This window comes from Telopea speciosissima, chromosome 10, assembly GCF_018873765.1.
Source record: "Telopea speciosissima isolate NSW1024214 ecotype Mountain lineage chromosome 10, Tspe_v1, whole genome shotgun sequence".
Lineage (NCBI taxonomy): Eukaryota > Viridiplantae > Streptophyta > Magnoliopsida > Proteales > Proteaceae > Telopea > Telopea speciosissima.
The window spans coordinates 51,325,765-51,337,472 of record NC_057925.1 but is presented as its reverse complement, the minus strand read 5'-3'; positions in this window follow the sequence as shown (position 1 = coordinate 51,337,472).

Below are 11,708 nucleotides of genomic sequence, written 5' to 3'. Positions count from 1 at the left end.
CTATTTAAGGTTTACTATGATTTATTTGCTTGCTTCAAAGGATGAAGCGTGTAATGCATTTATCTCATATAAGGCGGAAGTTGAAAATCAACTTGGGAAGAGAATTAAAAGACTTAGAACTGACAGAGGTTCAGGGTATTTTAATCTCTCTAATTTTCTTGAAAGTAATGGCATCATACATGAAACTACCGCTCCTTATCAACCAGAATCGAATGGCATAGCCGAAAGAAAAAATTGGACCTTAAAAGAAATGATGAATTCATTACTAGTAAGTTCAGGATTACCTCTTGAAATGTGGGGGGGAAGCTATTTTAATGGCTTGTTATATACTCAATAGAGTACCCCACAAAAGGACGGGTATGTTGCCATTCGAGTCATGGCACAATCGAAAGCCTAGTATTAAACACTTAAGAGTTTAGGGCTGTTTGGCAAAGGTAGCAATACCTGAACCAAAGAAAAGGAAACTTGATTCTAAGACTTTTGATAGCGTATTTATAGGATACGCGATGCACAGTAATGCATACAGGTTTATGGTACTAAAGACCATAGAAGGTGTATGTGAAGAATATGACATTGTTGAGTCCAGAGATGCTGAATTTTTTGAAAATATCTTTCCTTATAATTCAAATCAGTTGGCCAATAACAAAGATTGTAGTGATTCGATGTTAGGAAAAGAAGTGTCAAATGATGATCATGCAATTGATGATGGTCATGAGTTAAGTGATGATGATACAAGTCAACTACGAAGAAGTAAAAGACAAAAGAAATCTAAGTATTACGGACATGATTGGATCGTTTATTTAATAAACGATGAACCTCACTGGCTTGTCTATCTAATAGATAAGGATCCTATTACCTATAGAGAAGTAGTAACATCTCAGGATACTGTATTCTGGAAGGAAGCAATAAAAAGTGAGTTGGATTCAATCATATCCAATCATACTTGGGAACTTGTTAACTTGCCACAAGGATCTAAGGTGTTAGATACTAAGTGGATATTCCGTAAAAAATTGAAAGCGGATGGATCACTTGACAAGTTTAAAGCAAGACTAGTGGTCAAAGGCTTTAGACAAAAGAAAAATATTGACTATTTTGACACTTTTGCTCCTGTAGCCAGAATTACTACTATAAGAGTTATGATGGCCATAGCGTCTATATACAATTTGGTGATACACCAAATGGATGTCAAGACAACATTTTTAAATGGTGACTTGGAGGAAGAGATTTATATCAAACAATCGAAAGGTTGTAGTGTTCTTAGACACGAACAAAAAGTGTGCAAATTGGTGAAGTCTTTATATGGACTTAAACAAGCACCCAAACAATGATACGAAAAGCTTGATGTTGTACTACTATCAAATGGTTTTCTGGTCAATGATGCAGAAAGATGTTTATATAGTAAATTTCATCAAGGAAATGGTGTGTTTATACTAGTTTATGTCGATGACATGTTGATAATTGATTAGCACATTTATGTGTGATATCTTAGGGCATAAAGCATACATTTTACCACATTGGACAGAGTTACTCGGTGCTTTCTTGTGCTTTTCCGGTTTTAGGTGAATTCTTGTGAGAATGGAGGAGATGATGTTAAGAAAATATTTTTAAGCTATTTAGAGGTGTTAATGACTTGGATGCGTTGCCCATCGAGTCATTCCGAGTTGAAAAGAAGAAGTTACGGCTGTTTCCGTAACGAAGCATGAAAATGGTCTGTAGGGGTTTATTTGTAATTATTGACAGTCAGCCGGCGACAAAATGAAGCAAAAGTTTGGATTCTAGGAGCCTTAATGCAATAACAGAAGTTATATTTCCTGTACCCGAAAGATTCCATTTGGAGGGCTCTGGACAGTCCAACTTCAACTTGAGATATCTTGGGCTCCCGAACTCCAAATTGGACGAAATTTGGGTCTATTTTGGGTGATTTTTCGCAAGGAACACAATGGTGAGGCCTAAATAAGCACCCCATGCTCTACGTTTTCTGAAGGACAGAATGGGTATTTTATTTATTCTTGAAGGAATCCTAGTCATCACCCTTACTCTCTCTCTCCTCTAACTTCTCAAGGGCACTTCTGGAATTCTACTTGGATAGATTTATTTTGAAAGATATTTTTTCATCTATGGAAGGTTGAAAAATTAAAGCATCTTTGATTTTATTGCTTGGAGAAGATATCTACAAAGAAAATGAAGCACAAGTTAGAATTGGAAGTTTATTTTTCTAGAAATAGAAGGTCTATGTAAATAATCTTCTCTTCTTCTTCTTTCTATTTTTTTTCCTTTTTTCTTAGGATTCAAGGCATTGTAAAAGAGGAAGGAGAAGAGAATATTCTCTTTTCTTAGGGAATATTTCTCCTACACTTCCCTCTTCTCTCTTCCCCTCTCTTCCCCCTATAAATACCCCTTACCCTCTGGGTTATAAGGAGTTAGTTTTTTAGTTCAATTTTTAGTTAGTTTCTAGTTCAATTTTAATTCAGTTTTTTAGTGTAATTTTTACTTCATTCACTTAGTGAAATTTTCTCTTCTTTTCTTATTTTTGGCTTAAGTTCTTAGTTTTGATTTCAAGTTCTTAGTTTTGATTTCATAAGTCTAGTTTAATGGTTGTAACAGTTTTAGTTTAAAGCTTCCTAGTCTAAGTTCCTATGTTGATGACAAGACATGGAGATTTAGAAGAGGAAGCCATGGTGAGTTTATTCAAGTATTATAGCACATCAAGGTATCTCATTCGCTAAACCCTTAATTTTATTCTCCCTCTCCTCTATCTTCTTCTTCTTCTCCCTCTATTTCTTTTATTTTTCTTTTATATGGTTGTGGTTTGTGGATGCACTTTTATTCTCTTATTCCTTTTTATGTGGTTATTATGTGTGGCTGCATTTTTATTCATTTCAGTTTGTGTTAGTCTGATAGGTTAGATGCTCATGTGTTAGGACGCCAATTTAATCCCTTAATTTTGTTAGATGCTTATGAATTAGGATGCATTAATTTTCATTAATTTAATTAGTTTAATTTAACACTTTAATTTGATTCACTTTGCATTACTTTTAAGTTAGTTAAATAGAGTGGCGTATATCTCCTCGTGTTCGACCCGTAGCTACGATTGACCCGTACGCTTGCGGTATTATTTTAACTCAAACAATAATGGGAACTAGTATGGATATAGTGAAACAAACCAAGAGTCTTTTGGTATCTAACTTTGATACAAAAGACATGGGAGAAGCTGATGTGATTCTTGGAATAAAAATCATCAGAAAGGAGAAAGAAATTATCTTATCTCAAGCTCACTATGTTGAGAACATGCTTAAGAAGTATGGTTATTTTTATTCAAAGGCTATAAAGACACATTTTGATCAGGGATGTCATTTACGAAAGAATTTGGGTGAACCAGTTAATCAAAAGAGATATTCTCAGATTATTGGTTCCGTTTCGTATTTGATGAATAGCACAAGGTCGGATATTGCTTTAGCCATTGGGAAATTGAGTCAATTCACTCATAACCCTGGGGAAGAGCATTGGCATGCTATTAACAGGTTAATGAGGTACCTAAAAGGTACGATGAATTATGGTCTTCATTATAGCGGAATACCGACTGTACTAGAAGGTTATTGTGATGCTAATTGGATCTCATATACGAATGAATCCTTAGCAACTAGCGGGTATGTATTCACGCTAGGTGGTGGAGCAATTTCTTGGAAATCTGTAAAGCAGTCGTGTAGTACAGGTTCCACCATGGAAACTGAATTTATTGCCTTAGAAAATGCAGGAACTAAAGCCGAATGGCTCAGGAATGTTGTAACGGATATTCCATTGTGGCCGAAACCGGTGCCTTCTATCTCACTTCACAGTGATTGTATGACAGCTATAGCAAAAGCAAAGAATAGGGTGTACAATGGAAAAAGGAGACATATACGGCTACGTCATATTTTTGTTAGGCAATATATAAGTGAAGGGACGATAGCTATCGACTATGTGAAATCCGAAAGGAATCTTACGGATGTGTTCACAAAACCTATGCCTACAGTACTTCTTAATGAAGCATCTAAAGGAATGAGCTTAAGGCCTGTGTCATAGATCATGTGATGGAAATCCAACCTATGTGAAGAGGACTAATCCTGAATTAAGTTCAAAGGGTACAAACAAAGTCACTAAGAGACCTGTATAGTACTACTATGTATTTGCTCATTCTGGTTAGATAGTAAAGTAGTACCACCACAATGAGAAGAGGTTGAGTTATAAGACCCTTAATTAGCCGAATCCTACGAAATGTGGGGTTGTGTTAATTGTGGTGCACATTGGCTAACCTAAATGAATGTAGGGGGTGGAGCCGCCTACCGATAAGAATTTTTAAAAGGCGAACTCTTTAAACATTCATGAGACCAAGATAGGGGGCAAAGCCATATAATGTCCAATTTTATATTTAAGACGAGGTCCGAATGTCGACTGGTAAGATATGGATGGTGAGCTAGCCAGCTACACAGAAGAGGAAAGGTTCAAGAAGTCTGACTTCACCCGTACTCTATAGCGTAGTTCATCAGACCTAGTGCAGGTTCAAGTCCTAAAGACACATCCAACGATGTGTCCTACTATGTCTAAATTTTACTCAGTAGTCTATTCTGTTTTATCGATATTTTGAAACTTGTGGGGGATTGTTGGATTTTGTGTTTTTCAAAAAGTAATTTCAAAACTTTCTTTTTTGAAATGTTCTTTTTGAAATATAAGTTCCAAATATGAAAAACCCTTTCCCTCCACTTTGTTTTGATTGCCTGGAATACTATTTTCTAACAAGGGATTCAAGAATAAATGAAGAATGAAGAATTTTATCTCTAAATCTTTCCAAAAAAAACCAATAACTATACACAATGTGCATTTAGTCAAATAATATTAGATTTGCAGAAACTCAAGTGCATTATCAACAAGTGAGTGGAGTGTTTCAGTGTTCCTGCTTAATCCAACTGTTCCTGAGAAAATGTTATAGCCTTTTCCATCTCTGATATCGTCTCTCTCACAATCTCAAGCTCCCCCTCCATCCCAAGAGCCCTAAAAGTATGAATCGTTGCTTTGTTGTTTTTCATCATCCAAATTGCTAGCTCGATTGCAAACCTTCTTATTCTAGGAGCTTTGACTTATGGGTACTGATAGAATTTTAGAATTTGGAGGAATTTCGTTGTTAATTTGATCTCATTGATTCCAGTTCGATTGAACGTGATACTTGCTTCTCAAGGAGTCATGAACTTGAAAACTTGTGTTGCAAGCCCTAGCATTACTTCTTGTACTTTGTTTTCTTCGGACATTATCATCTTCAACACCTGTTAATTGGGTTCACAGGAATCCAGGGACCAGTTAGCACGATTCTTACCAAACCCTAGAAAGCAAGATGAAATGGAAGAAGGGTAATAAAAATGTGGATTTATCCATGATGAGGTGGGTGGGGGCGGGTGGGATTGCAGCATGAAGAAGAAGAAGGGTATTGTTGGGTTCAAAAAAGTTTGATTCAATGTCAAAATCAAAGGTTGCTGGAGCATGGTTGGGACGAAGTTGCAGGAGGAGGTAGATGAAGAAGAAGGGCAAAAGGGTCATCTCAAATGACCAAGGGTTAGTTTGGGCATTATAAAAAATCTAACTACGCCATGTCAGCACATAACAGACAGATGCTAACGGTAGGGGAGGAATTAGTAATTTTTGGAAAACTATAGGGGAATCGAATGTAAGGTGGGAAAATCAAGGGGAGGAACGTGTAATTAGGCCAAAGTACAAGGGAGGTATATGTAATTTTCCCTTTCTAAAACTACCTTGCTTTAAACTTTTACATCTTCTTCTACCCTCATGTTTTTAAATACCTAGATTACCCTTCCTTTTCACCTAGTAACTTACTAATTTATTTAACCTACCATTCTTCTTCTATTTTTTACTATTTTTGTCATTAAAATAGTAAAAAATGAAAGCACCCAACCACTTCTTCTCTCCCCTATTTTTTGCTCCATTCGTTTTTTTTTTTTTTTTTTTTCTTTAATTTTTCTATTTAATTAATTTTTTAAAGAGAGTCGATCTGCTCCATGGTTTTAGTGCACGGTATCAGAATGGGTATTGGTATCTTGCAAAACTGATACGATACTGATACGGTATCGGCCTGGATCTGCTGTAACAGACAAAGTTACCCTTGAATCTCATTTAAAAAAATGATTTTTTGACCATTTTACCCCTTGTTTTTACCGTGCTATCGATATGGTATCGGTGACTAGCAAAATCGGTATGTATCGCTCGATACGGGCGATATGATACCGATACTTCGAACCATGATTTGTTCGAAGAAGAACGATAAGGATGAAATGTTGAATAAAAAATTAATCAAATAGAAAAATTAAAGAAAAAATGGATTAAAAAAATGAGAGAGAGAGAGAGAGAGAGAGACGAAGCAGGTGGGTGCTTTCAATTTTTACTATTTTAATGACAAAAAAAGTAAAAAATAGAAGAAGAGTGGTAGGCTAAATAGATTAGCTGATTACTAGATGAAAAGAAAGGACACTCTGGGTATTTAAAAATATGATGGTAGAAAGAGATGTAAAAGTTTGAAAGCAGGGTAGTTTTAGAAAAAAAGTTTAAGGTAGGATAGTTTTAGTAAATATAGGTTAAATGTAGGGTAGTGATAGTAATTACCCCAAAAAAAAAAAAAAAAAAAAAAAAAAAAAGCATAAATGGAATAAAAAACGGGAGAGAGAGCAGTGGATGGTGCTTTCACTTTTTTCTTTTTTTAATGACAAAATTGGTAAAAAGTAGAAGATGAATGGGAGGTTACATAGATTAATCAGTGAAATGGAAGGGTAATCTAGGTATTTAAAAATATAATGTAGGGTAATGATGATAATAATTGCCCCAAATTTATTTTTTTGGTAGAAATAATAATTGCTCCACTGCTCCCTCCTTACCGACCTTCCTTCCGCCGTAATAGTGTTAGTGTTCCTCTTTGGAAACAAAAAAACCCCTAAACTTCCCCTCCCTAATAGTACTCCCTCCCGCCGTATTGTTAGTTTTCCACTTCTGCAAAAAAAACCCTAAACACCTAATCGCCGCCGACTCTGCAACACGACAGCACCTCAATTCGAAGAAGGTCCGGGGAATTAATGGCGTTCATAGGTATGAAGTCTATCATCATCTCTATCACTTCTCCAACAACAAAAGCCCATCATCACTACTATCTACCCAAAACTCCTCCTACCCGTATCAGTTTCAGATGTAATCAGTCTTCTCTGCTATCGACGACATTAAGACTCAATAATTCTTATTATGATCGACCATTGACAGCCTTAAAAATTGAGACGGAACCAGTATTCTCCTATGTGAAATCCTTTGCACCAGCGACAATAGCAAACGTGGGCCCGGGCTCTCAACAGATCAATTGCGCCATCGATGGCATCGGCGATTATGTTTCCGTTCGCATTGATCCAAAGGTTATTCCTGGAAGGGCATCAAACTCTAACATTCATGGTATTGAACCATTCTGCGCCGCTCTAAGAGTCATGAGACTGTTGGGGATCAAATCCGTTGGTCTTTCCCTCTCTATCAAGAAGGGATTACCACGGTTATGGAGGATTGAATCGAAAGCTGCTACTACTGCTGCAGTTGTTCTTGCTGTTAATGAGCTTTTTGGCGGGAAATTGTCCGTCTCAGAATTAATTCAGGTGGGCGTCTATGCACAGGATTCTGAGGCAGAGGATTTTCAACTCATCGTCGGTAATTTAGTGACAGCGATCATGGGAGGTTTTGTGATGATCCACGACTACGGACCTCTTGAAATAAGTCCTCTTGAATTTCCGATTGAGAAAGAATTGTTTTTCATTTTTGTGAACCCAGAAATCAAAATTGGGAAATCGTGTAGACAAGAGATGGCATCTATGAAGGAAATACATCAACATCAAGATGGTGCGATGCGTTCTGGTTCGGTAATGTCGCCGATTGAGTACCGGAGGAAATGTGAGCCACTAATTCCTGGTTTTGAAGTGATGCAAGAGACGGCCGAGGGGGAAGCAATGGGGTGTAGGATAATTAAAAAAAGGGTCAGTGATGATTATCTGGAGAAATGTATGGAGGAGAGTAAATCAACAATTCCTGGTCTTGCAAAGGTGATGAAAGTAGCATTGGAGGAAGGAGCATTGGGGTGTAAGTTGGTTGGGTCTAAGGTTATTGTTGCAATCACTGATGATATGGAGAAGGGTAAAGAGATCGGACATAGAATGACGGAAGCTTTCCTCAACCATGAAGGGGGAGGTTTGAAGGCTTCAGCAATGGTTCACAAACTTGATCGAGTTGGTGCCAGGGTTATTAGTAGAAAATGAATGAATGAATTCCTTTCATTAAATTACGGTTAATTAATAGATAGATAGGTTTTTATTTTGCCGCAGTAGTTGTTGATTTCAAATATCTATCTTCATGCGTGTATTACTTTTACTTTCTGTGTTGATCATATAATTTCTTCTTATAAGTACTACCAAATGCCAATGGGATATTGTATTAGGGAGAGGGATGGGTCAGGATACCTTGGTATCAGGTATGCTAGCACTCTTATTCAACTAATAGATGGAGAGTTGAAAAGGTAAAACGAAAAAGTCTTGCCACATGGGAGGGAATGGAGTTACGTGCCTAGGCCTTATAATCTTTAGAATCTTTAAGGTAGTGTTTGGTTGTGTAAATCTCTATAGGTGTATGTATCGATATTTGTGGTGCTTCCATAGAAAAACTATCAAGGGAATCGTATTGTGCCAAATTAACTGTTTGGTTTTTTTTTTTTTTTTGGGTAAGAATGCAATTTATTCAAAAGAGGGGTAAGCCGTTACACAGACGTCCTGCTTACATAATTCCAGGAGCCAGTGGTCTGAAGTTGGCCAATCTATCTCGCTTACCAGAGATAGGGCCTTTTGGGCTAGGTTATCAGCGACAACATTCGCTTCCCTAGGAATCCATTGAATGGATGGGATCATAAGCCGAGACATAAGGCTTTGAATATCTTCAATAACATGAGCTGCTACTAATGGGGGGGATCAGAGAAGCATCGTTGAGGAGCTAGACTAGAGAGTAATTATCCGATTCCACTAGCAGGTTCCAGAGACCTTTATCTTCAGCAGCTTGAAGTCCTGCTCTAATAGCTAAGCTTTCCCCAACCATAACCTCAGAAAAGCAGTCAAGGATGGAGAGAGCTAGAATTGGTTGTCCTGCTGAGTCTCGAATAATTACCCCAAGGCCGCCATTAACAGAATTCAGCTTAACAACGGCGTCGCAATTGATCTTGAGGAGGCCCTATAATGGAGAGGTCCACTTCTGACTCGTACGCATTGTTGGGGGGGGGGGGGGGTATCATCGCCGTGCTTGAGTGTCAAAAATTCCTGACAAGCCTTTTGAGCTTTATGGATAGTATCCTTCGGAGATCCCAAATTGTTGTTGAAGAGTAGATCATTACACGTGAGCCACAAGTGCCAAATGATAAAGGAAGCTAAGGTGAGGGCCTCCTGTCCTGCTTTCTTAGATGGAAATGGTAGCTGGTCCCAGATCTAGAAAATAAAAATCTTCTGGAGGTTAGGGTTGCAAGTACTAGTCTTTGAAACCCATTAAAGTCTTTGAAGTTTTCTTTTCTTATCATTCAACATTAATCTACTATATTGAATTCTCCATGTTACGAACATATACCTTTGGAAACCTCTATACTATAATTATGAACTCTTAATATATATAGTTACAATTCAACCTAGAGGGACATCTCAAGCGAGCGTCCACTTTGCTTGATATTATTCATACTAGTTTTAGTAGGGATATATGTATTATTGTCTATTTATTCAACATTATCATGTTGTCTTTGTTCGAATGTGATGCATATTTTCTGTAGCAGGGGAGGGGCCAAATATGAAACTCTTTTTGTCTGTACGTACTTTTCAACTGTTGGCATTTATAGTTTCTTTAAAATACATGAATTTGCTTAGGCTCTTTGATGACTGATATATTTGTTTTATTTGTTTCATCTAGTGGGACAAGAGATTCGAAACAGATTCTCAGGCGCAGTTGAAGCATTTGCTAGAAGATCGAAACAATTCAGGTTCAGGTCTACACGGTGATCACTCCAAGCACAAGAATTCTGAGGATGTATCCTCCAAGGATGTTGTAAGGAGCTAGTCTCCGCCATGAAACCATCATTTATCAATGTATAATGTGAAAATAATTCTGTCTTGCAATCTTGCTTTCCCTAAAATTTGTTCAGACTACTTTTGATCCCTCGCATGTGCTGCTGCTGCTGCTGCTGCTGCAAGAGGTGCTCGTGATGACACTTTTCGGAGCTTTGAGCTCCTCTCAATTGGGACAGAGAAGAGGAAGTAAAGGAGATCCATATGGTAAGAAGAGATGACCGACTGTCTGTCAAGGGGAAATCCCCTTACTGTTTCTCTTTGAGTTCTGAGCATTTATTATCTTTCCTTTGTATATGCAAATATGGGTTCTTGGGTTTTCTTCACAGCTGAAGCTCGACGAGTTCCTCTTTCAAAACATTTTCAGTTACCTTTAGTCAGAGGCTCACGCCATTATATTGTTGTAGACTCATCCAAGAAACAGAAAATTCTCACTCTGGGGAATTGTCAATGTATCTGAGACGTAGGTAGTTGTAATACATACAGTTGCCAATTGCCATTCATGTTTAGATAACTTTTTTTTTTTTGGATAAGAAATGCACTTATTTATTGAAGCGTGTAAAATGCATGGTGTTTGAGTTACAAGTACTAGATAACCAAGGAGTGGAGTGTGGCCAGGCTGTCTCACATGCGCAGGATAGGGCCATCTGAACCAGGGAGTCAGCTAGGCTGTTTCCAAAAATTAACCCTACCTCCCTTTTGGAAATTAATTAGCACCATTAGTAAATTACTGTGAAGTGGTGAGGAGGAAGGAGTAAACTTTATTGAAACTCGAAAATACCATTTTTATGTAGTTAAATACCTATTCTACCCTTGTACACTTTAACTCTAATTATCTTTTTCTTCTCCCTCTTCAATCGAAAAACCCTTCCCAGACGAAGAACCACCAACCTACAACCTTACCTCTGTTGCTATGATACACACTCTGGCAACAATTGAAGAAGAAAGGCTTCACCCAGTGACCATCGTAATCACTCCGGCGAACACTAACGGAGGCCCAGGAACCATGAATCCTTGAGAAGGTAAGTGATGAACTTTCTTTGCCACTTGTCATTTTCTCTTCTATTCCTTGAGATTGTAAGTGATGAACCATGAGTTGTAGTGGCCATTCCCTTCTCTCTCTGGTCTGTCGACCTTCCCACTCCATCTTTCTGCAAGGTTGACCTTCATCATTCTTTCTCTCTACTCCTCTATTGCCTTTGGCTCAAAAAACAACCCCATCGATGGTTATCTCAACACCGTCGATTCCATTCTCTTTGCAATTTTCATTGCCAAAATAACTCCATCATAATCGGTCACCTACTTGCTACCATGATAATATGATAGAATTAAAAAATAAAAATAAAGGAATGAATGATGGATTTTGGGGAACCTACTATTCTGCAGAGGCCGCTCTTCTTGAGAAATGGAAGAGGGGAAACGGATCTATTTTATGGGTTATGTATGTTTTATATTTAGCTTAAATTTGCCAGCTCTATTTGTTACTTTTGATAGGGATATGGATGATGGTATATTCAGGTTTAGATACCAATCATAACATTGTTACTATTGTAA